Genomic DNA, 23143 nt, shown 5'->3' on the forward strand with positions numbered 1-23143 from the left:
CCCAGCTGAACAAAAAAAAAAAGTCCTCTAAAATAATAAAATTATACACAAGAAAGAAAACTGATATGACTCAAAGACACTCCTGTTGTAAACTCTGTCCTGGGGGAAAATGTCTGCCTTGATACAAAATACATTATTAGAAGGAGTGTTCTTTAAGAAGAGACAGAGGGAACTTCCATTAGGTTTTGACTGTCATTGACATGTTAGGAAAATTACAGGCTACTGAGATGTTTCATTAAAAGAATTCTACCACTTGAAACATTATGATTTCTTGGCTAGTATAAAGTTGTTTAGCTTTTAAGACCAGAAGAGATGACTATAATCATCTGCTCTGACCCTATGAATAAAATGGGCCATAACAATTCACAGATTTATTCAAGCCACAAGCTGGAGCGTAGTTTTTGGAAAAGTGCCCAGTCTTGAAAAGTAAAGAGCATCTCAAAACACCAACAAAATAAAATGTGTGGACAATATTTAACACATAGTTGAAGCATCAAAGAGAGTCTAAAAGATCTTTAAAAGGCCAAATTCGTTGTTGGTTTTTTTTCAAATGGTGATGTCAGTTTACTGTAGTTGATGCCAGTGAAGTGTTACTGTAAAAGAAAAGTGCAGGGAACGTGCTAACCACCTTCCCAAGGATTTTTCATGTTATGTGTCATGTTCCATGCTGTACCCCCGCCCCCCAGTTTAGTATTACCTGAAGTAGTCACCTTGGCCCTGACTTTTATCCCTTCTCTGCATGGTGCTCATTTCCTTTTCCTAAGTCCAGGGACCACTGGAGAATTAACCGCAGACACTGCATCCTGAGCTTGAAATGAGTTGTAGTGAAAGCTGAGACTCTGGGACACTTCTTTATTTAATTTAGAATCCAGAATGGATTTATCTAACTTAATAAACATATTGTTAAGGAAACCTAAATAATAACATAGAGCTCTTATGAAACTCTTAAACAAAGAAACTCTTAAACAAACTTTAAAAACCCAAACTTTCTCAAGAGTTACAACTGAGACTGGCACTAGAGTCTTATGGGAGTTTGCTTATGAAATGGCTGAAGGGGTAAAGCTGTAAAAACAAATAACAAACTCCTTCCACCCCTGTCCAAATTCCCATGTGAAAAGATGCACCAATAATTACAGTTCCTTCTTTCTTCTGATAGTATTTATCTTGTCTGTTTTATTTCCTTGCCTATAAAGTTTCATTTGGATATTAGTCTGCTTTATGAAAATAAATCCTGTAGCTGTTGTTATACCACCTCCCAGGACAAATATCTATGTATATAAAGAGTAACCATCTTCAATTTCATTGCTGTGTACTTTTGAGTAAGATGTAAGGATTTTTGTAGAGTTTGATCCTGTAATGGTCTGTCTCATGCCTTCCAGGCTTCTAGTATGACATTCAGGTTTTCTTTCATCCCCTTCTCTAGTACCCACTCTACTAACAGTCTGCAACATGTGCTAGGAAACAGGGGTATCAGTATGCTAACAAAGTACTTTGAGAAAGACAAATTTCAAACTAAGAAAACCTGCATTCCCCAAACTACCTGCGTGCGATGAAACCAGTGATTTATTACAGAATTAAGACTGTGGAAGCCAGAAAACATTTCAATTTAGTTCCCATTCAGCTCCTGTCCACAAATATGCAGCTTAAGGCAAGTCCTCAAGTGAATATAGCTTATTCTTTTTGCCTTTTACACATAGGAAAACCCAGTTAGTATTGTACCTTTTCTTAAATACTGAAATTAATAACATTTCTGATCATTTTCACTGGTAATAATCACTGATACAATTTGTATGTCCTCCCAGTAGATAGAAAAACCTTTCCAGGCATCTGCCTGCCTATAATTAAAAAATATCTCCAGCTACGCACCAGCAATAACAAGCATAGTAATGACACATTACTTTGTGCTGAACTGAGGGTATGTGACATTGTCATTGGGCGCATAAAAATCTAAAACATGATGGAGTCACATAGCTCCCTTCTATTACCTTTTAATGCTACTATCCTGAGATGAGTTACTCTTTATTTGCATTAAAGTGAGGAGGAATTCTTCTTTTAAGGAGCGCCAATTAATTTTAGAAGATACCATTAATGTGTCTAACATTTCCAGTTAATGAAATCCAGATTTCTATATTGTGCCTGTAGTTGGTTGTATTCCTTCTTTACAAATTGTACAGAGCTCCTCAGTCCAAAGTGAAAGTAAATAGTAACTTAAAAGTAGTCATCCCAGTGCACCCCTGAAAAGTAAGTAAAGCAAAGCACCACAACTGGGGAAAGATCACTATTCGCTGCGGCTTCCACAGATCTAATCTCCTACCTTAAAGTGTTTTCAGTGTTTGTGGTTTCCATGCAGGAACCCACTGATGAGCATGTTGGTATGGTTTGTGAAACATAGGTGGTATATGTACACCTGTAATTGCTTTGTTGTCCATGTGTGGCAGAGACATGGTACTGGTGGCTAGAGTGTGATTCTCACAAACACACACCACCTCCTCCACCCTCCCCTCCAAAAAACACACCAAACCCCCAGACATGTCCTTTTCATGTATATTTGTGATATACAGAGGTGAAAAGTGCTGTGGTAGAAGATTATTATGCAGCTCCTTCAGTTTTAACTTAACAATTCAAATTCTCTGAAGGGCTCTGTGAATTCCATAAGAATGGGTCTTTTTAGGATGTTATTGATATCAAGCAAGTTACCCCCGATTTATACTGAAACGAGTGATTTCTCATCTTCACAGTGTGCCAAGTTTGATTTTAATTTGCACTGAGGCAAAAGTCCCTTCAGTAAGTCAGTCTGCCCAGATAAGAATTCATGTCTTTGCTTTTGAGCTTTTGTCACACAACTCATTTTGCTGAACCATTACAGGAAAATAAATGCTTTTTGTACGAATTCAGCACTTGCCATCCTTCAGTTAAGAACTGACAGATCTCTCTCACCTACGTGTTTCTTAGTCACTCCAAAAGTCTTGTTTTGTTTTGTATTTCCAAAGAAGTCAAAAGAGGGAAATAAAATGGAAGTTTTACATGCTATACATCTGTAAACATACACACACCCCAATATGTTAGCCCCTCAGCCCACCTGAAAGGAAGTAGAACCTTCCTGAAGAACTGAAGCAGCGTTGTTCGCTGTCTGGTCTGATGTGCTGTGGAAATGTTGTCCTAGACATGACCCTGTCATGCCAACCACTGTCATTCTTATGAATAATTATAGTCAAGTCAGTGGAGAGCTGGCTGTAGGGAGTGGTCATTTTCATGAGTCAGACTTGAGGAGTTAAGTAAGTGCTGCATTTTTGCAGCAGGCTTCTAGATGTGGTTAGGAAGAAATGTTAAAACTTAGCACATACGTTGTCATCCATCCCAAATGTCACTGTGTAGCTGAAGCTGAATATTTGATTTGGTTATATGTATTGTCACTTCACCTGGTGGCAACCGTTGCTATAGTGAGAGGCTGAAAGGCCTGTCATGAGGATGGAAAGATGGACCCTCTGCACAGGCTGCATCCGAAGGGAGATGTACTACCTGCTTCCAAAGTCATACCTTCTTCTCCTGACACTTAAGATTGGTTGTCTATGCCCAAAGTGTGCTATTTGTTACCTAAAATGATATTCTACATGGCTTTCAATCCTGTTACCAGCCTTAAAATGACAAATTATCTTCTCAGCTTCTAGTGCTTTATTACAATGTTTTTATTGGTGAACAAAGCAAATGGGTTTCAAGTTAGCCTCAAAGATGTGAATGTGAGATACCAAACAGTTTTCTCATGGTCCTGCTGATGCATGCAATGGTTCACATTTAACCTGTGCAAAGATTAATATAGATATCATGTGACATCTTCTTTCTGACTCTTTGACCACTACTAAGGCACAGTACTTTGTAGTGCTGTCCTGCATCCATTTGTCAACCGTACCTAATTGATTAGGCTACTGTAACATTTTTATTCTGCACATGAAGTTCCCTCCTCAGCAGTCTCTCCCTCCCAAAACGTACATTCATCATTAATTAAAAAATCAATGGGGGAGATGGTCTGGACATATACAATTGATAGCTTCCCTCTTCAGATTAGCATAACCTACCAATTCATTACGTGAAGTGAATAATACAGTTGCTGCCACTGTGAAAAGGGGCAGGTCACTTGCTGTAAATTCCTTAAAATGTGCCTTTTCATTCACCAAGTGTTTACCTTGTGTTTGGAGGGATCCATCTTCTTTTTGAGCCCAGATTTGTCTCCTATCTCTTGGCAAAGCAGCAATCATAAATTTAGACAACTAAATGCTTAAAAGTTGGAAGACTGAGAGGTTCCTCCTGGAAGCTGCAATGATTAAATGGAGAGCTGCATAGTGCTAAGACTGCAACTATGAATAAGACATTAGAAAAAGATGAAAGGATCAAAAAATTTGGTCCCTTTAAACCCAACAATGTCTCTTGCACAAGAAAGGTGATTGGAATTTATGCCACAGTGTGCATACTTTCCTGTGTTTTAGCATATTAAAACAGTGGAATCTCACAGATATTTCTTTCACTCCATATTATACTAGGATTAGAGTCTTCCCTTTCTCTTTTCTCAAAGAAATAAGCTTTCAGTCACATTTTCCAAAATAGCTTCTGTGGGCTTTCAGTACCTACCCATTTATAACTTTACAACCCAGGTCAGTTATGAAAAAGATATAATATTTCCTGTAAGAGTCAGGAATACAGCTGACATTACGTAAGCATTCCTGTAATAGATGGATAGAAGAATAGTCTCCACCCCTCCCCCACCCCCCTTTTTTTTAATGACAATCAAGGATCAGATTCTGATATTATTGTCCATGTTGTACCTTATGCCAGGAATTTCACTGAAATTAATGGGACATCTTGGGGAGTAAGAAGATGGACAACAGGAGTAATGCTTAGATTCTTCCTGTCAGTGCCAATACAATGGAATCTTTATGCTGAATAAAACTCATCACAAACTACACATACATATAACAAGAATCTTTATCTTAAATTATAAGATATGAAAGATGACTTAGCCGTTTAAATAAAAGGAATGCATGCTTACATTTCCCATAAACATTAATGGAGATGTCATTGGAGTTTTAAATGGAGTAAAAAATCATTCCCAATTAATTAACTGCAAGAGAGCAATTCACCTCAGCAGGATTTGGACCAGGTTTCAAGTGATGCTTAGTGACTTTAATGGACTTTGTTCTAGGGATTATAAAAGCATGCCCTGTAATGTTTAAATCTGGGTTATAAAACTAAAGGTATGAACTGAACTGAACTGAAACTACAGTAGCATTATTAGCAAATTGTCATCTATAATAAATAAATCAGGGAGAATACCTGAAGTAGGGCTAATACTACTATTTACAACAACATTCGTGCCAGGCTACAAAAAAGAGTAATGATAGCTGTCTTCCTTGTTATTAATTTGTAGTGCAACTGTCTTTGTTAGAGGTCAACAGAATATACAGGTAGTTACCAACATGTCTTAAACCAAAGATGTCTTTATCTAGTTTTATATGAAGAGCAATTTATTATTGTTTTTAATTAGCACTTCTGGGTTGTCCCTTGAGCTGATTTTGCAACACTTCCAATGTGATTACCACTCACAGTTTTTATTTAGACATTGGTGAAGAAAATTACTGCAAAATTGTCTTGCTCTTCATATGCACGTTTTGAGTCAGATATTTCTCTCCAGAAAACTTTCCAAAATGATTCATTGAAGATCCAATTGCAAAATCAAAGTCTCAGTCTACTGAAATGGTAGTCTTTCAGCACAGAAAATAAGTGCAAAGTGCCTGTACGTATTAAATCCATACTGCTAGTGGTACTTCCCTGTCAAATACGGTTTTCTATTATTTACTTAGTATTATTTCTTATGTTCCAAATTATGGGGTTTTCCCATGTTTCTCCTCAGTTATCTGGCAGGATTTCTTGGTTGTTATTTTCCAGTAGTCATAATTTTATGATATTAATACAGTCCTTGCCCGAACCCCTTTGTGTTACTTTAAATAAATCTTCCACGGTGTGCTCTTCAAACCTCAGTAGCCATCTATCATATCTCTCCTCTCTTAGCCTAACTATATATACAACTCTTCCATGACCACGACACATGGAAAAAAGGAAAGATGGATGAACCAGATCTGATTATTTCTACATGAATAAAGTTTTCTTAGCTAAACAAAGGCCCTTTTCATGTCAAAAAAACTTGCAGATTATTGGCCCATGACACTACATATATGAAGTTTTCTAGAAGCATGTTATTCATTTATTTGTCTGTGATGCAGTGTTGTTACATTTTATCATGTAAACATGTACTTAGAAGCCTTTATAAGATGCAGATTATTGACCCAGTGCTATAAATATTTACTCATAGTTTTAAAACTCAAATAAGTTGGCCTGGTTGTATGACTACTCATTCTTAAAAAAGAAAGTACCGCTGTAGTAGATCTGTATTTGGAATTAAAAATAAAGCTTAGAAATCTTATCTTAATAAGCCAGAATATTTCTGAGGTAATTTCAAACTCTACATATTGTGCATTGCTTTTACAGCTTAATGGCTTGCGAAATTTTGGTTTTTAAATACAAATATTTTTTTGAATTGTAAGAAGAAAAAATTAAACATGTTTCAGTTCTAAAACTTGTTTGCCAAGTTCCAGCCCAGAGCAAAATTTTTATGGTTGAGTAACAAACCTCTGAAAATAGGGGTTTATAATGGAAACACTGACACCGCTTTAACTATAGCGGCACCAGCAGTGCAGTGTAACATACACTAGAAATAGAAAACAAGATTAGAGATGACATTTAGGACATGAGGCCTTCTCAAGGCTGTGGGAAAAATAACTGCGTTCTATTTTTTTCCACAGCCTGAAAAAGGCCTCCTGGTATAAGTGTCACCTCTAATCTTATTTCCCATTCTTACCGTGCATTTAGTTAACCCATTTTTTTAATTATTATTGACAGCGATTTGTTGCAATTTTAAGTACCAACCCATATCCCGATTGTGGCTTCCCTAGCTAGTGTATGTCAAGGTGGTGGGGAAAGTACGAAGGAGATGCAGTACTTTGTTAATATTTCTTTATCAGAGAGTCATAGTCCTGCAGCTGGCTGGACCCTGTCATTACCAGCTGTGCTAGCTGGTGCATCAGGCAGGGGAGGGTCCCTCACACCTGCGTCAGAGCAGGGAACTGTAGGACTATGCATGCGTGCAAGCTACTTTTTCTAAAGGCAAAGTAAAAGTTAACAATTAAATATACTTACTCTGGAACCTTTGGGAGCATTAGCCAGGACAGTCAGTTACACAGGTGCAATGGCTTCCACTACCACTTCTGGAGCAAGCCACGTCTTCCACTACAATTTAGCCTGGAGCCAGGGTCCTGAGTACTGTAAAGTGAGAATGTTGCTGACCATTAAGAAATAATTTGGTAATACGTGACTCTGGGCTGGTTTGCCGTCACCACAATGCCTTGGTGTTGGCATTGTCAGGAAGATCTCTCCATTGCTGTGGCTCTCCACCAAAGGAGGGACTTGGTATGGTCTCGGAAGGGTAGCTAAGCTCATGAGGCAAGTTTTCAGTTTCTCCATGTTGAGCATTTTCCTTCCTTAGCCATCTTCTAACTCATAGCTACTTCAGTTTCCTATCCACTGCACTACATGATAATTGCCTGGGTACTTATATGGCCTTCTAATGCCCGCGGTGGTGCCACAGCATTATTTTGCTGATATCTTGCAAGCTCCATTCTCAGTGTGGGGTAAAAAGGAGCAATAAGCAAAGAAAGTACCATTGCAGAACAAATGCAATTGTAATTACTTCTTGCACCCACCAGACTGATAACCAGAGGGAGATCTATATACTTAGGATGATCAGACAGACAGAATACATCTATCTTGTCTATATTGCTAGAATGGCCAAGGTAGAAACTTGTACTACATTTGAACTGCATTTTCAGTACTCATCTGATCAATTCTTTTTATTGCTGCATTCACAGCAGACAAAGATACTGGAAGCTACTGTCTGTTCTCCAAGAAATGCATCCTGCAAAGTCGGTAATAGTGGCAAATCTATTGCTGAAGCAATGGCCTAGTGAAATATGCTTTGTTCCACCACTGTGAAAGTTGATATACTTATTAATGTAGGGATAAAAGTGACCTATTCTGTTCCATATATGTAAGTAGGTGCATAATAACATATATTTTGTTTGTATGCACAGTGTCTTCTTGGTAGGTAGGCTGCGGCCAGCAATTGCCAGCTGCTAAACATTCAAGGAAACATGAATTGAATTGCTCTCCACACTGTGGGAGAGTGGCCAGGAAAAATTCACATTTAACATAATCAATGGACTCAGCTCCTGTAGCAAAGATATAAGAAAATTTGCTTACCTGTGTACATCTTTTGGATTTTAATTTTCAGAAAATGAGGTGAATAACAATTATTCTCTCTTGCACAGATGATACATCTTAAAGCCTATGATAGCTCCCACAGAAAATCTGGAATATGAATGATTTAGTAAGGTTGAGCTTTCATGTTCATTTTTCAACAAGATTTTGACATTGTTATTGGCACAATACCTTAATCGACTTTATGTTGTTTACAGATACAGGAAAATGTCATATACTTTCTTTAATCTTTAGGAAATATAAACATTCTTTTAAAAATGTTCTTTCCAGTGCTTACATCTCTCACTGAACAGTACATTATGCACAAGCCAAATGCATGATATAGTCATTTCACAAAAAGTAGCATGATGATTTAAAATGCCATTAGTTACTGAAGCTGCTGTGGCAGGCTGCTAACCACACTACTTGTTTGTAGGCAACTGCTGGGAGACGGAACATTCTTCCAAAACCATTTTCTTGGTCATACAGGGCTGTGAATGTGGGACATAAAAAATGGGTGGAACAGAAGCATATGTTGGGAAAGCAGAAGTCTCCACTTCAGGCTATAGCTGTGCTAATCACTACACATGGAGTGGTAAATTATTCCAGGTGACATGCTGAACCTAACACTCATGTCAGAACACTGCATTACACCAGCCATTATCTCTCACTTGTGACAGTCTCCAGTCACAATTCTGGCCTGCAGGGGCAGAACAGGAGTTTCTGAGAAAAGGTTCTCTGCACATAGAAGCTGCAAAGAGTTAATCTGGAAGAGTTCTGTTAAAACACTTCAGTGGAGTGAGTGGGCGCTGATGGTATTTTCACCTGATCCAGCCCCAGTGTAATCCCACATAACTCTGGTTTAAATGGGTTTTCATGCAAAAAAACCCCAATTTAACTAAACACACAGTATTGCACCTTCTGTTACACTGACACAGCTCTGTGTACAGGTGATTCTATCCTACCCAACCTGAACCAATAACCATAGCCTGCTGTTTGGTAGATGGGAGGAATGTGTTTACAAAAGCAAAGCTCATGGCTGGTGGGCACAGATCTGCAGCTCTGAAGATCCCACCAGCCAAGCAAATCCTTCACCCTTAAAAAATTCTTGTATTTTCTCTCTAGGTACAGGTAAATGACCTTGGAAGTGCTGTGGCAGTAGGTCATATTAAGTCAGCACTAGGTCTTTTTCCTTGTTTGCGCAAATTATGAGCATGTATGATACTACACTGTCAGAGACAGCAGAAGATTAACTGTGTGCTGATAATGTACACAGGAAAAGAGGACGTGGCAAAATTTGCCTAGGTTCAGCACTAGCTCTGATTTTCCAAAACACGAATCTGAAATTCACTAGTGGGAAACCAAGCAAAGCAAACCAGTCTATTGGCAAAATTTGCTGAAGTGAAGGCAAACTAAAGCTGTGAGCTTCACACAGCTCTAGGTCCAGCTTATCCAGTTCTAGCAAAACTTCATGGCTTCATGCTGCATTTCTTCCTATGAAAGTCAATGTTACTATTTCTTGGTGGTCTATTTCCTTCTTGTGTACCACAGAGACATGAAGTGAAAGCTCGGTTTCAGTATGCAGGCACAGCATTTGCGTTATCTCATTCCAACAGCAGGCCCTGTTCTGCATCACATCGTTCATAGGAGGCAATAGGCAGAATGTTGTGATGCTAAATTGTGAAGATTTACAGCAACAGTTTTCTGTGATAACCTTGTATTTATGCTAATCAGAAGCTACTTGAAATATCAGACCGATATTATAGTACCACTACGCATAACCCAGAAACCATTCACCATATTTCTCCCCATGTTTGTCTTACAATCTGGCGGGTCCATTGGCTGGAGTAATCTGAACAGATTTACACTGCATGATGAAGACTTTTTCCTCTAGGCTCACTTTGGTTGCTTCCCCTCCTTAATGAACCTTTCCCTTTAAGTCACCTTGGGAAGCAGCAGAAATCCTCCTGCAAGAATGATACTGCTGAGGATTTGCAGGACATCTATACAGATAACTCTGTCCTCCCATTGTTTCCTTGTGGTCCCTTTGGATCAGGCTTTAAAGCTGACCATCAGCTAACTAAGTTCTAGGTGCTCTGACTCAGGCTGAAGCTTCTGAGTAGTTGGAGTTGGCTCCTTGCTACTTTACCTCTCTGTCATTTTCTGTGTCCTAGACATTCTTCACTCTACTCTGGAACAGGTATCTGAATCACAATTTCCCAGACACCAGGAAGTGCCTTAGCCACCACCAAATAGGTTAGCAATGCTTCTTTAGCTGGTTCAGTGCCTCTTTTGAAGACTCGACCTCTTCAGACCAGGTTGAAATGCCCTAGCAGGAAAGGAGCCTGTCTCTCGGTACAAGACAGCCAGGTACCAGGTGCTTGGGGCACTCAGCTGTTAAGCTCATTCCTGCTCTGACTAAGAAGAATCTGCTAATTATTCTGCAATCCTCTCCCACCACATCAGACATGAGAAAGTTCACATTTGAGAAGCCCCTGAGGAAAGAAATACAGTGATGCCTAAGCCCTGGACCATCCACAGACATCTAATTTCATAGCTATTCCCCTTGGTACCCTTTTCTAGAAATCTAATTCTCTGCACAGGTTCTTGGGGAAACCTGTCTTTAGCAAAGACATCTAACAAGCCAGATTCTATGGTGCTGACCCTAAATACGTTTTTGCAAATGTTGCTGATAAACTTTCTTCTTTGTGTGCTGCTCATTGCAAAAGGGAAGGGTTTTATTTGCAAGTTAAACTGTTAAAAAGTAAAACTGAAATAAAGCTTGACACCTTGTGTCTGACAAAAATCCTTAACTACATCATGATTTTGCAATACTTTGATCAGAAATAGGTTATAAATTCTTACAGTGAAACTGCTATTATATGGACAGAATATTGCCTAAAAAACACACTGTTACTTGTGGCTACTGCAAAATGCCAAATCCTGCAGTCTGGTCTTAGTTTCCCTTTGAAAACATTTGTTAGGGAAAATCTGTAAAATTGATTAATTTATTAAGTATAATAATAGCAGTAATATTATACTGTAGTGAAGGTTATTTTGCATAATTTTAAAATATTTGCAGAAGGCTCAACATTTGGTGTCTTAATAAGGACATATTTTCACAGAAACAACTAGCAGTTTTGTGGTGTCTGCTGTAGTAACTGCTACAGCGGTGAGGGTCTTCTTGCCATGTTTTTCAATGCAGAAGGTAGAGTGTAGAGCCACCACCTTGGCTGGGGTCATTCTCAGGGTGTCGGCTAAATAGCTTAGGGCTCAGCTGTGACCAGTGCACAAGCAGTGTGACAGTCTCCATGCTAATGTGTCTGAAGGAATTTGCACAGGGGAAACAGGCCACTGGTGAGAGTAGCAGAATAAATCAAAAGCGTGAAAACAACTGCAGTCAAATGTCACACTCAAGCAGTCGGTGACTTGGCATGCTGTTTGGAAACAGGTTGGGTTACCTGTCAACATGGCATTTTCTTTCTGTTGCCAGAGAATGATGTTATCTGAGGATAAAACCTAAGGAGCACAGATGGTTGTTATACAGACTTGATCCTCTAAACCCTTATTGCAGCAAATTATTCCATTGAGGTAAATGGGACCACTCCTGTGAAAAAGATCTGTTATATTCTCTAAGTCTTTCATTATTGAAGTGATCTAGTAAGTACGATTATGTTGCTTCATGTGTATGTTAATACACATAAAGATGTATATAAACATATGAATAAATATAAAGATACATCTATGTATCTTGAATAATGTTATTTTGTTAAAGAGATAAACTCTGTCATAGCCTAACAGTCACTGGGATCAAAGTTATTGTTTTAAGACTGTAGGATATAAGTTCTCACTTAGAAACATTCTCTCTGCACTTTCTAAACAAAGAGAGATAGACTGGTTCAACTTTGGTATCTTTGCTTGGGAACCAACAGCCTGGAGTCCAGTGCCTGTCTAAGATCTAATGATTCCGCTTGGTTTTTACATAGGCATTGAAATATTGTGGTTATGGAGCAAGAAGAGTTTAAACTGTAAACAAGAGTAAAACAAGGAAAACTGATCAAAATTCAGAATTGAGCCTTATTTGTTTTTACCTATTCCATGTTAATTTATGTATTATGATGCAAATCTCTTACAAGTTCCTTGAAACATTGATTGTTGGAGTGTAAATAATTTTTACAGCTGCTATATCTGTTGTCAGGAAAGCCTTTATGCTCTGCGAAACTTTCAGGAGCAGAGGGCTCATGTTTCCCTTACCCCATGCACTGTCTTAGAAAACAGTCCTGCTGGCTTCAGGAACGTAGAAATCAAAATAGGAGCAAGTTGCCCTCAGATGGAAATCTTGCAGCCAAGAAGTTGACTCAGTTGCTTAACTTTATAATGTACCTTGCCATGTCACTGCACAGTTTTAGCAAAGCAGCTTTATGCAACTGTGTTAGAAAACACTTCCCTTCTCACTTCTTTTTGTCTGTTTCACTGCTAGTTTAGAACTGAAGCCAAACTCTTGCAAGTCCATTCTATCTAAGCAAGGATTAAAGAAAATACTGAATCCCTGCCCTCCTTCAGTTTTGGGGAAAAAAATTACAGTTCTTATCATTCTTTGCATATAAGCCATGCAGTTCAGCTTAGAGCCTGAACTTTCCTCAAGTTTTGGTATTTTGGACCATTATTTAGACCTTCTCATTTACAGTCTGCTAAACAATTTCTGTTTTGGGGATACCTTTTCCCCAGGGAAACCTGCAGTGTTGGAGTGGGGGACAGGCCACCTCTAACGCTTAACTCCTGCTGGCACTAGTGGACCAGGTAGCAGTAGTCTGGTCACACAGAAATTTCCCATGATTTTTGAAAACTCAAACTCGATTTCCTCTAATTAAAAACACATTATGAGTTCTTTGGGGGGGTGGGGGAAGCATTGCTGATTTTTATTATAGCTGTCACTCCATGGATTCAGCTAGCTGAATAATTTCTTATGAATAACAGTTAGTTTGAATTCTGACATTTTTAATTAACTAAGAGTATTTTGTCATTATTTTACCACAGATGGATTGCAGTGAATCTGCCTGCAATGATTCTGTCCCATATTTTCTTTAAAAACAGAATCAATGTCATGACCTGCAAATATTTTACTTCCTTTGGTGCCCTTTACTTGAGCATTCTCTTTCAGTATGAACATATTTCTTCATTAAAGACTGAAATGAATATTGGTATTAGTCCTAGGTTCATCAAATACAAAAAACATGAGGAAAAAAGGTGGAACCGTTTTCACAAATAACAGCCCAGCCCAAAGCTCTCCTTGAAAAACAATGTAAGGAAACTTTATATGTCTGTCCATGTAAAAAACAGACTATCCATTTGTTTTTATACTTTTTCTGCAAAAACATCTTTGCCTCTGGTATAACGGAGCATTCATCATGACTCTTTATCTAAAGAAGCCAATCCATAGAAATCGTTTGGAGCCAATTTTCTGGAGCTCCATCTGAATCTCAGTGCATGTCCATGTAACTCAGTAACTCACCTGCTGACCTCTCATCTGAGAGGTATGTATGTCTGAATGGATAGGCCTACCACCACAAATTGTAATACTATAGTGACAATGAAGCACAGTGCAAGCTAATGCTGACATTCATTCCTGAAGCTGTAATTTAATTTAGTTATAAATGAGCTTAGCATAAGTATTACTTTGAAGTCATTTTCATTTCTCATTTGCCAGCTAGAGCTTGCAAACAGTAGAGTAGAGGTCTTCTTATTCTGCTACAAATAAGTTAGCAATTTTTTTTCTGTCAGGAAGACTACAGTGTAAATGCAGAGTCAGCGAATAATTTCTGACTAATTCATCCTGCATATGGGTACTTGGAAACTACAGATACTGCACAATAATCTCTATCTACAAATATTTCCCAAAGGAAAAGAGAACTTCAAGTTTATAATAAATCATCATCATGGACTGCTGTTAGTCCACACTAAAGAAACACTGTGGACAAGTTGAGGTGTGGGCAGTCTGGCTCAGCATTAGGAGCACAATCCCTGTGTGAGGGCAAAGGCAGGCAAGTTCGGAAGGTGGGAAGAGGACATGAAGAGGATACAGGAGGGAATGAAAGCCTCAATCTATCAGAAAGCAGCTGCAAGAGCTTCTTTAAATACACCTGCTGTTCTTTGATGAGGTTGCAAGCTTATCTGCACCATGGCCAGCTAAGCCAGACTTATATGTCCATTTAGAGCTAAGAAGGAGCTAGATGAGAACTGGATTGGAGCTTTGACTGAAGACTGACATGCAGACTTACAAGTTGTTTGCTTCCCTTCTTTTCTGTTACTGTGCCTCGCTTAGCAGCACAGCACTAGGAGCAATGTGGCACACGGATCCAAGTTCTGGCGCTCTAACAGTGGGTAATAATTTCTCTAATGCTCATGCTTGCCTGATTCTTTTCCTTTCACATTCCTTTCCATTACAGTTCCTGTAATGTCTCCATAACTCTTTTCCTGACTTTCCTTCCCTCTTTCTCCCCCCAGTTCTGTTGACTCCATGCTTCCACCTGTTCCCAGAGCTCTTTTCGTCCTCTTCCATTATTCTGTATATACCACCAACTCTTAGTGCAAGGATAGTGGGAATGCAGGGAAAACAAGGCTGCAAAATGAACTGTCTCTCTCTCCCTCTCTCTTTCTCTCTTTGCATTTACATTGGTTTCCAGCTCATTCTACTGGCGATAATCTAAACTGTCCAACACATTAGTGGGAGGGAAGTAGCGCCCAAAGGATTATTACAACATTTTACCTGGCAAATGCCACCGCATTTATTGACACAAAAACTTGCTGCCTTCGTATCGGCCACTGAAGCCTCCCTATGTCAAGGTCTCTTTAATTTAGGCATAGCTCTATTAAAATATTTTGTTACACTCAGTAAGCTTTACTGTGGCTAGAGTCAATATTCTGTATTCAGCAAAAGTTATCACTAAGGTCAATTGAACTTTAAAGTAATGAATGATGTGTTTATTGTATTTGGCTAGGTGAACACTACATTTTTATGATCGATTTTTGTAGGCTACATATACATATGTACATATATGTATACACAAGTATATATATTTATACCTATGCATACGTATGTATTATATATGTATACTTGATTTTGGATCCTATTCTATTTGGACCCTCTATTCTATATCAAATATTCCTAAAGAGAACACTTAAAGTCAACCAACAGTGACACATCAAAATACTACAATGCATGGCCAATGTAATGTGTTACTTGAATTAACTTTCAGATAATGCTAAAATGTGTAAAAATGTAAAGCTAAATCTGGAAAGCTTTTATAAAAAAAGGCAGTAGTTTGAAAAAAAATATCATAGTTTCCTTATTTGTTATTTAAAAATAGTATTTTGCATTAGATTTCCTACAGTTTTAATCAAATAATCAAAGAGCCAATATAAATATGAAGAAAAAGGGTCAAAGACAATTTAAAAATTATCTCTTGGAAGGGTGAAAGCTTTCTGTTTGGTTTTACTTTCACAGAGAAAAACTACATTCAATTCAGTCAAGCACTGCGTTTTCAAAAATTTTGTGGTTCTGGCTTAATACCAGAAAACTTCAAAGTTAAAAGATCAAGCCTCCAATATTTGGTCACCAATATGACATAGCTGGGTAAAATTAAGGATGGTCACCCGTTGTGATAGACAGTGGGAGGGGGTGATCTCTGACTCTGGATTTCCTTTCTTTTGCTGATTGAATCATAAAAAATCCCAAACATTGATAGATGAATTTCTTTTCCTATTATGATATGTTTTCACTTTTTATTTTGGAACCAAATAAGTTCTTGAATGTCTGCACACGTGTATTGGTAATAAAATCTTTTATTCCTCTAAGATAGCTACAAAACCTGACTCCCCTTACCTGATGACCTGTTCTGTCTTCTCTGTGTTTCCAGGTATGTGCAAGCACACTTTTTTTCCCATTGGCCAACACTGGAACATGAGCATAATATCCAGTGACATTCAGTGCGGTAAGTAGTACATTGTTCTACCTCTAATGGGATTGGTATATGAGAAAAAGGTCCATGCACAGAAACATCTTTAATAAATCCATTGATAGTGCTTGGGAAAGTGGGCTTTTGGGCTCAGAGCCAGTGACGTTTAGTGCAATTTTCTGTAGCAAGGCAAGTCAATGGGGTATGCAGAAAAGACTGTTTGGGGAAGGCGGGGGGGGGGGGCGGGGGGGAATCACACATGTTGCTACATCTTGTAGGTTAAAAATTTTCCATCTCCATCTGTTCCTTAAAGGGAAAATTGGATTCTGTGAGAATATTTTTTCCACAAAAAAGTATCTGCTTTCTGTAGAAAATTAGAGCTATTCATCAGAAAGCCAAACACCTGCAAGCCAAATATTTCTGGCTGAAAGTATTGATTTGGAGTGCTACTGCCACACCTCTCAGGAGGATGGCAGTTTGGTGCTTCATTTCCATGCTCTTTGTGAGGGGGCTCACAACTGCCACATCTTTACTGCCTTACATGGCTGAGCTCAAGCAGGGACAGGAGCTCATGCAGCCAAATGGCTGCAGCATGTGACAGCGGTGCTGCCTGTGAAGCAGAATTTGGATGCGAGCTAATTTCTCGCTCTGTACCCCCTGCTAGGCTAGGGCCTGAGTGCAAGCAAGCCAGGGCAGTAGGGATGCTCAGGGAGCTTGGGCTGAAAATGAGCTCCAGGATCAGGCTAAGCAGGACACTGATTCTGATACAGTGCCAGAGAGAACAGCAATGCCATCAGGCACCTAAATCTACCATTTGCATGGCTACAGAAGTGTTTCTGACTGGGAGTTTTCAGATGGAACCTTTATTATTTCACCATTATAAAAAGAAATGTCTTCAGATTTCCAATTAAAAGTAAATCAATAAGCTTGAATAGTTTTTTTTGGAAAGCAATGGGCCTAACTGCTCCATTAAATTCAAGGAGGCATTAATTGGGCAGAAGATTACCTAGAACTGAAGCTTGGTAATGCATGAACTTTTAGTCAATGGTTTTATCTAGCTACTATTTTTCTTTTCAGAATTATATTTTAGTTTTGGTCAAATCAAGCTTTAAAAAAATGTTGGCAAAATAAAAAATAATCAGGAAAAGTATAATTTTTGTTCAACCCAAAATACTTATTTCAGCTTCAAAAGAATGACTTCATTTTTGGTCTTGGGCTGATTCACATGTTGTAAGGCTTTTTTTCTTTTTAAATTTAGACCAATTTTAAAATGAACAGCTAAAAGGCTTTGTTTTGAAAGTTTTTAGAAGTGTTTTGGCAGTTCTAGAATGAAACACTCCATTTTGAAAATACTAAAATGAAGTGTTTTGACATTGTAATTTTTTTTCTGCATTGTTTCATTTGGGCCTATTTGCTAAATTCCATTCAAATTCAGGAAGAGTCTCACTTTCTCTGAAATTAGTTTGTGTGGTATATTTATTATTTGTCAGAAAGCAGTGCTTCATTAAGCTCTGCATCAGTTCAACCTATAATAATGAGAGAGAATGCTTAATAGGGACTTGATTGTATACAGCTACATTTCTCACTCACCTTCTAATTACTACGGTTTCTGTAACCTTTTGCTCAGCTCTGCCTTTCTGCCACTGCCTGTATTGCTGCCTCTGCCACTGAAGGAAGAATCTTTTCTGTTTACGTTAGTATATGTGGTCATGTATGCTCTTCTTATGTTTTATTGCCTTTCTTCTTTCTATCCTTTTTCCCATTAATGAAGATTTGGTTGAGTATACTCCAGCTGGTTTAAATATTTCTAAAAGCCATTCACCTGCATTAGAAATAAACAGCTGGCATACCAACATTTTTGTCTTTTGGGGCTGCTCAGCTTCACCAGGGCAATTCACAGCTTGCACTTTACTAAGGTTGTTGGTATCACTATTACACATTTCCTGTATTACATGAAGATCGGGTTCCAATAGTTAACAAGTCAAGAAATATTCCTGGGGGTGGGAGAGGAACTAGTGCATTCCGCTTTATTTCTGGAATTGCTGCCTTCATCCATGATCAAACATAGGTCTGAAACATGGTACCTCACATCGCACAGAAATGCTTTTGCAGTCTGCACTCTGAATGTTCCCGTCCACCTAGGCCAAAGTATGATGGGACATCAACTGCTGGCCACTGCTTGGTGCCTGGACTCTAAATAGTCTCTGGGTCAAAATTTGCACTACTGTAATTGGGAATGGCTCCAATAAAATCAGTATCTCCACATTTATTCTCTTGAAATTCACAGCCAGATTTGGCCTACTACGTCCACTATGTGGACAGAGTCCAACTGAAAGCTAGGGGCCAGATTGTGCTCTGACTTACGGGAAAGTAGATGAGAATTAACTCTATTGCTGTTAACAGGGCTCAATCCTCATGTGTCTCACACCGATAATAACTGTTCTGACCTCAGTGGAATTGATCCTCATTTATGGCACTGTAACTGAGATTGCAGTGTGCATTGCTTAAATTCTGTTGGGTGCGCCTTCTTCCAGGATGGAAACTATTTGCAAACTATAACAGCCTCTTTCCTAACATTGAGGCTTGCCATATCTGAAATTTTTGGTGGGGCAGGGGTGTGGAGAGAAGGATATAAAGCCAACTTTGTGTTTAGTGCTACCTTGTGCACTTTAGGTCCTGCAGTGTTCTGTTAAATTATCAGTGCCTAATTAGGGGACCAGAAGATTCCTATCCTCTCATCCTAATGTAGAGAATGTGTTCCAAGATCATCTAAAAAGATGGAGTAGGTCACTTTAGGAAATTCAAAATGGCAACGTGGTGATTCTGTGCAGGCCTTTTTTCATATATGGGCTTTCCTGCTAATTGATTTTTCTTGCCTCTGCAGCTTCTGTTTTTTCCAGCTTTACATATTACATTTCTGAAGCATATGATGAATGGGATGCTGCGCAGCTGAAAGATCACACGTCTCAAATGGCTCACTTGGCGTTCTCATACTGAACTGACTGGCTGAGTTGCAGCTTTCTGACAAGGGGAATGGTTGTTTTTCTCTCAGAACACTATAAGTCTTAAATACAACATAAAGAAGCCTTCAGCTAGCAAGATATTATACACATATATATATATATATGAGTGTGTCTATATAGATACACGTGTGTGTGTGTGTATTTGGAGTAAAAAGCAATTCTGTCTTCCTTTGCTTGCGCTGGAAATGTTCAGTTTGTCAGACTGGCTTTTTCCCCTATTAGCAATGAAATTTGGCCAGGAGTCCCAACATGCCTTACAAAGTCAAGCCATGACCACATTAAGCATGAATGGCAGGGCAAGGTTACAGCATGTAACACTATGCTGTGGTGACCTGTTAACAGAGTTAGAGGCTGAAAGGTGTGAGGCTGGGTCAGATAACTGTTACAAGTGAAGCGCAAAGTGAAGCTCAAAGCTGCTTTGGCTGTCTACTCTTTCAAGAGGCATTTAGTGAGGATTTTTTATTTTGAAAGCATATTTTGAAAACTTCAGCTGCAGAGCTTGTAACCAACTGTCCAGAAACAAACCAGGATTTTTTTTAGTTTTACCTACAACTACACTCGTGGCATATTCCTACTTATTCTACGATGATTTGAAAAGCTTTTCTAAAACCTTCAGGTACAAAGTGACTATGTCAAAGACAGGTGTTCAGCTGCAGTGGAAAATAAAATACTGTTATTACCCAGCCAGTAACAGAGTAGGCTGGTGGAGCTCTCCTGTGATCAGCCCTGGAGTTGTTCTACTTAGCAAGAAGTTAGGCTTTCCCATAAAGAGAAAAAAAGAGAGAATGGTTTACACTACCTATGATTTTTGTTCCCCAGATCTTTATTTTGTCTCCTGAAATACTGACTTACATGCAGATGGGAAAAAAACAAAGGCATTTTTAATTTTGAGGCTTTATTAATTTGTCTTTTTTTTTTTTTTCCTTTTTTTTCTTTTATTTTTTTTTCTTTTTAATTTTGCTTACTTACTATGCCCAGTAGTCCAAGAGGTAGCAACATTTTAATGTAGCTCTGATGGGAATTTGGCTTGGTGTTGTAAGGCAGGCTAGGGAAGAGCCTGGTCTTAAAACAGACACAAAGCATAGCACATGAATCAGCTTCCAGGATGACGCTGAAGCACAATGTGAACTTTGCTTTGTGGAGTGGCGTACTTGAAGAGCATAATGAAAACTCTGAAGACAACCAGAACCAGAACTGTAAAAGATCTGCAGTGTCCCATTCTTTCACAGCAGCAATTAGGTTCTAGCGAAGATCATGTACCAGCTTTGCCTCAATCTAAGACTGCATATCTTTGTGTGGAATCATTTGTGAGTTATCTTTCTGTGGGGAGAAGGCAATCCATCTTTCTCATACCTCAATCAGTTGGGAAATGCTTCAATTTTTATTGATGATATCATTGAAGCCAATAGAAAACTAACTTAATGGTATTTGTAAATTCTGGCTCACACATCATGCATGGGTAAGGTCTAAGTATACTTAGGATTTAAGTGTTCAAAAGGTCAGTACTGCAGGCTTACTTAATATAATCTATGGCTTTACACTGGGCATAGGTATCAGATCAATGGCAGCAGCACACCAACCAGGGAAATGCCTCAATTCAGCATATTCATTAGGGAGTGTTGTACTGTCCTAGCAGAAATGCCACTTCTTCCTAGGGTACAGAGCAGCAGAGAATTACTGAATGCTTGCAAGAACTTCTAGATTGGCAGGAGGTTGGAGCACTTTATGCATCCTAGAAAGCTTAAGATGCTGAGGACGTAAGGGATTATTTAAGGACATAGGGCCAGTCACATGTTTCATTTCTGATTGACATCAGTCCAGCCTGTTCTTAAAACCTCTGTGACACAGCACCTCCATAACTTCCCCAAAAGCAAGCTGTGTCTGAGCTGGTTCTTAGCATTAGAAAATTTTGCCTAATGTCCAGTATGAGTCTTTCTTGCTGCTAATTACGTTGTTCTCACTTTTCTTCTTACCTGCTAAGCACATTTCTTCATTTTTATACCACCATTTTCTGAATGTGCAGACTGTTATCCCAGTCATCTCCCTGCACACTAATTATCTCCAATTACTCAATTTTAACTTTTAAGTTGTATCTTCTAGATTTTTGGTTCTTCTCACAGCTTTTATCTAATATCACTGCCTCCTGTCACTTAACAATTTTCTGGAAGTCATGTGCTCATCACCGGACCTGATACTTCAGCTGAAGCCTTACCAGTACCCAGTACCTTGTCCTATGGCTCGTTTCTGTTTTTTTCAGTCCCTCTGGTAGGACTGCTTTCACCAGGCATGCCAATGTCTGCTTTCAACATTTAATTAAAAGTAAAGTGGTTGAACTGATGCTAACAGAAGCCAGATATTCAGCTGGCATAAACTGATGCAGTGTCTTAATGTCTATAAACAATACTGACTTACATTATCTCAGCATGGCGAACCTACCAGGTTTACAAATGCCCTGGCATCAAACCTCCCACGCCTCTGATCTGTTCCACTACAAGTACTGCTTCTGCCAACTGCAGCTGTGTCTAAATCTAAACCTGCTTCGCTGTCGTGATGGACATAGAACCCTGGGGTATGAATGGTTCATGCTTGCATGATTAATATAAATTGTTTAAACAGAAGCAATTGCTGCATGAAGTATGAAAATGATATTACATCCCAATACTGCTATATTTTTTGGTTTATGGATAGTAGCATTTAAAACTCAGTAATCTAATGAAAAGATTATAATTAATGATTTCAAATCTATCGAAAAGTACCAGCAGCATGTTATATTTGAAGTGTCACCAGCTCTGATCAACTTTGAAACAGAGAAATGTTTCACTGATTTGAGGCATCACAACATGATCATAAAGTTATCCCAATTAACAATGTAATTAAGATTTAAAAGTTGCATAATTTTTCACATGTATGATAACCAAAATTCAACTAATGAAACCTGAGTAAATAGTGCTAATTAGCAGTATTTTACAGAAGCAAAAATGCTTCAACAATGAAATTTGGATATTATCTTATAATTTTCCTTTCTTACCATTCTTTGCTGGGTTGTTATTCTGCTCCCACATTTTCAGATTTCCTGATCTTCTTTTTGGTTGTACTTGGCTGGGGGGGAAGAGAATGAGGTTCTTTTATAGCTGAAAATCTTTAGTTGATAAATCATATTACTCCATTTTAAATTGTTCTTATTTTATACAGTGTTGCCCTCAGACTTGCTGCTGCATGTTTTTATCTAGATCTTGGTCATGTATTCATTTAATTCATTGTACAGCAGAAATAGCATATTACATTCATGGAACTGAAAGATTTAACAGGTTTTGAGACTGATTGCTATAGTCTCATTTATGACAGTGTAACTTAGTTACAGGCTCAGCTGAAGCCTCTCAAACTGGAATGGATCAAGGAATAATTATTCTTATTACAGTACATTTTACTAAAAATCAGGCAACACCCTTTTCTGTTACTATTATTTAGCATTTATATAGAAGTAGCCTTAAGAAGTAGAGCTGCATTGTTTTAATCATAGAATTGTAGAATGGTTTGGGTTGGAAGGGACCTTCAAGATCATCCATTCCCAGCCCCTGTGCCATGGGCAGGGACACCTTCCACCGGACCAGGTTGCTCCCAGCCCCGTCCAGCCTGGCCTTGGGCACTGCCAGGGATGGGGCACCCACAGCTGCTCTGGGAAGCCTGGGCCAGCGCCTCGCCGCCCTCACAGGAAAAAAATTCTCCCTAATATTTAATCTAAATCTGCCCTCTTCCAGCTTCCAGCTATTCCCCTTGTCCTGTCACTCCATGCCCTTGTCAGAA

General features: G+C 38.7%; 1 long non-coding RNA gene across 2 annotated transcripts in view; it reads right to left on the bottom strand.

Annotated features, from left to right (window-relative positions):
- Positions 1–22467, bottom strand: part of LOC308072710 — a 64498-nt gene extending 42031 nt beyond the window's left edge. Inside the window, exons 1-3 of one of the 2 annotated variants that reach the window (XR_013931754.1) lie at positions 22368–22467; positions 8365–8472; positions 7246–7368 (exon numbers count right to left, since the gene is read on the bottom strand). This is a non-coding gene — a long non-coding RNA (uncharacterized lncRNA). Of the gene's footprint in view, positions 1–7245; positions 8473–22367 lie in introns of both variants that reach the window. The other variant, XR_013931755.1, reaches the window with a different exon arrangement.
- Positions 22468–23143: the final 676 nt, after the last annotated feature.

Source organism: Falco punctatus, assembly GCF_963210335.1.
Source record: "Falco punctatus genome assembly, chromosome: 13".
NCBI lineage: Eukaryota > Metazoa > Chordata > Aves > Falconiformes > Falconidae > Falco > Falco punctatus.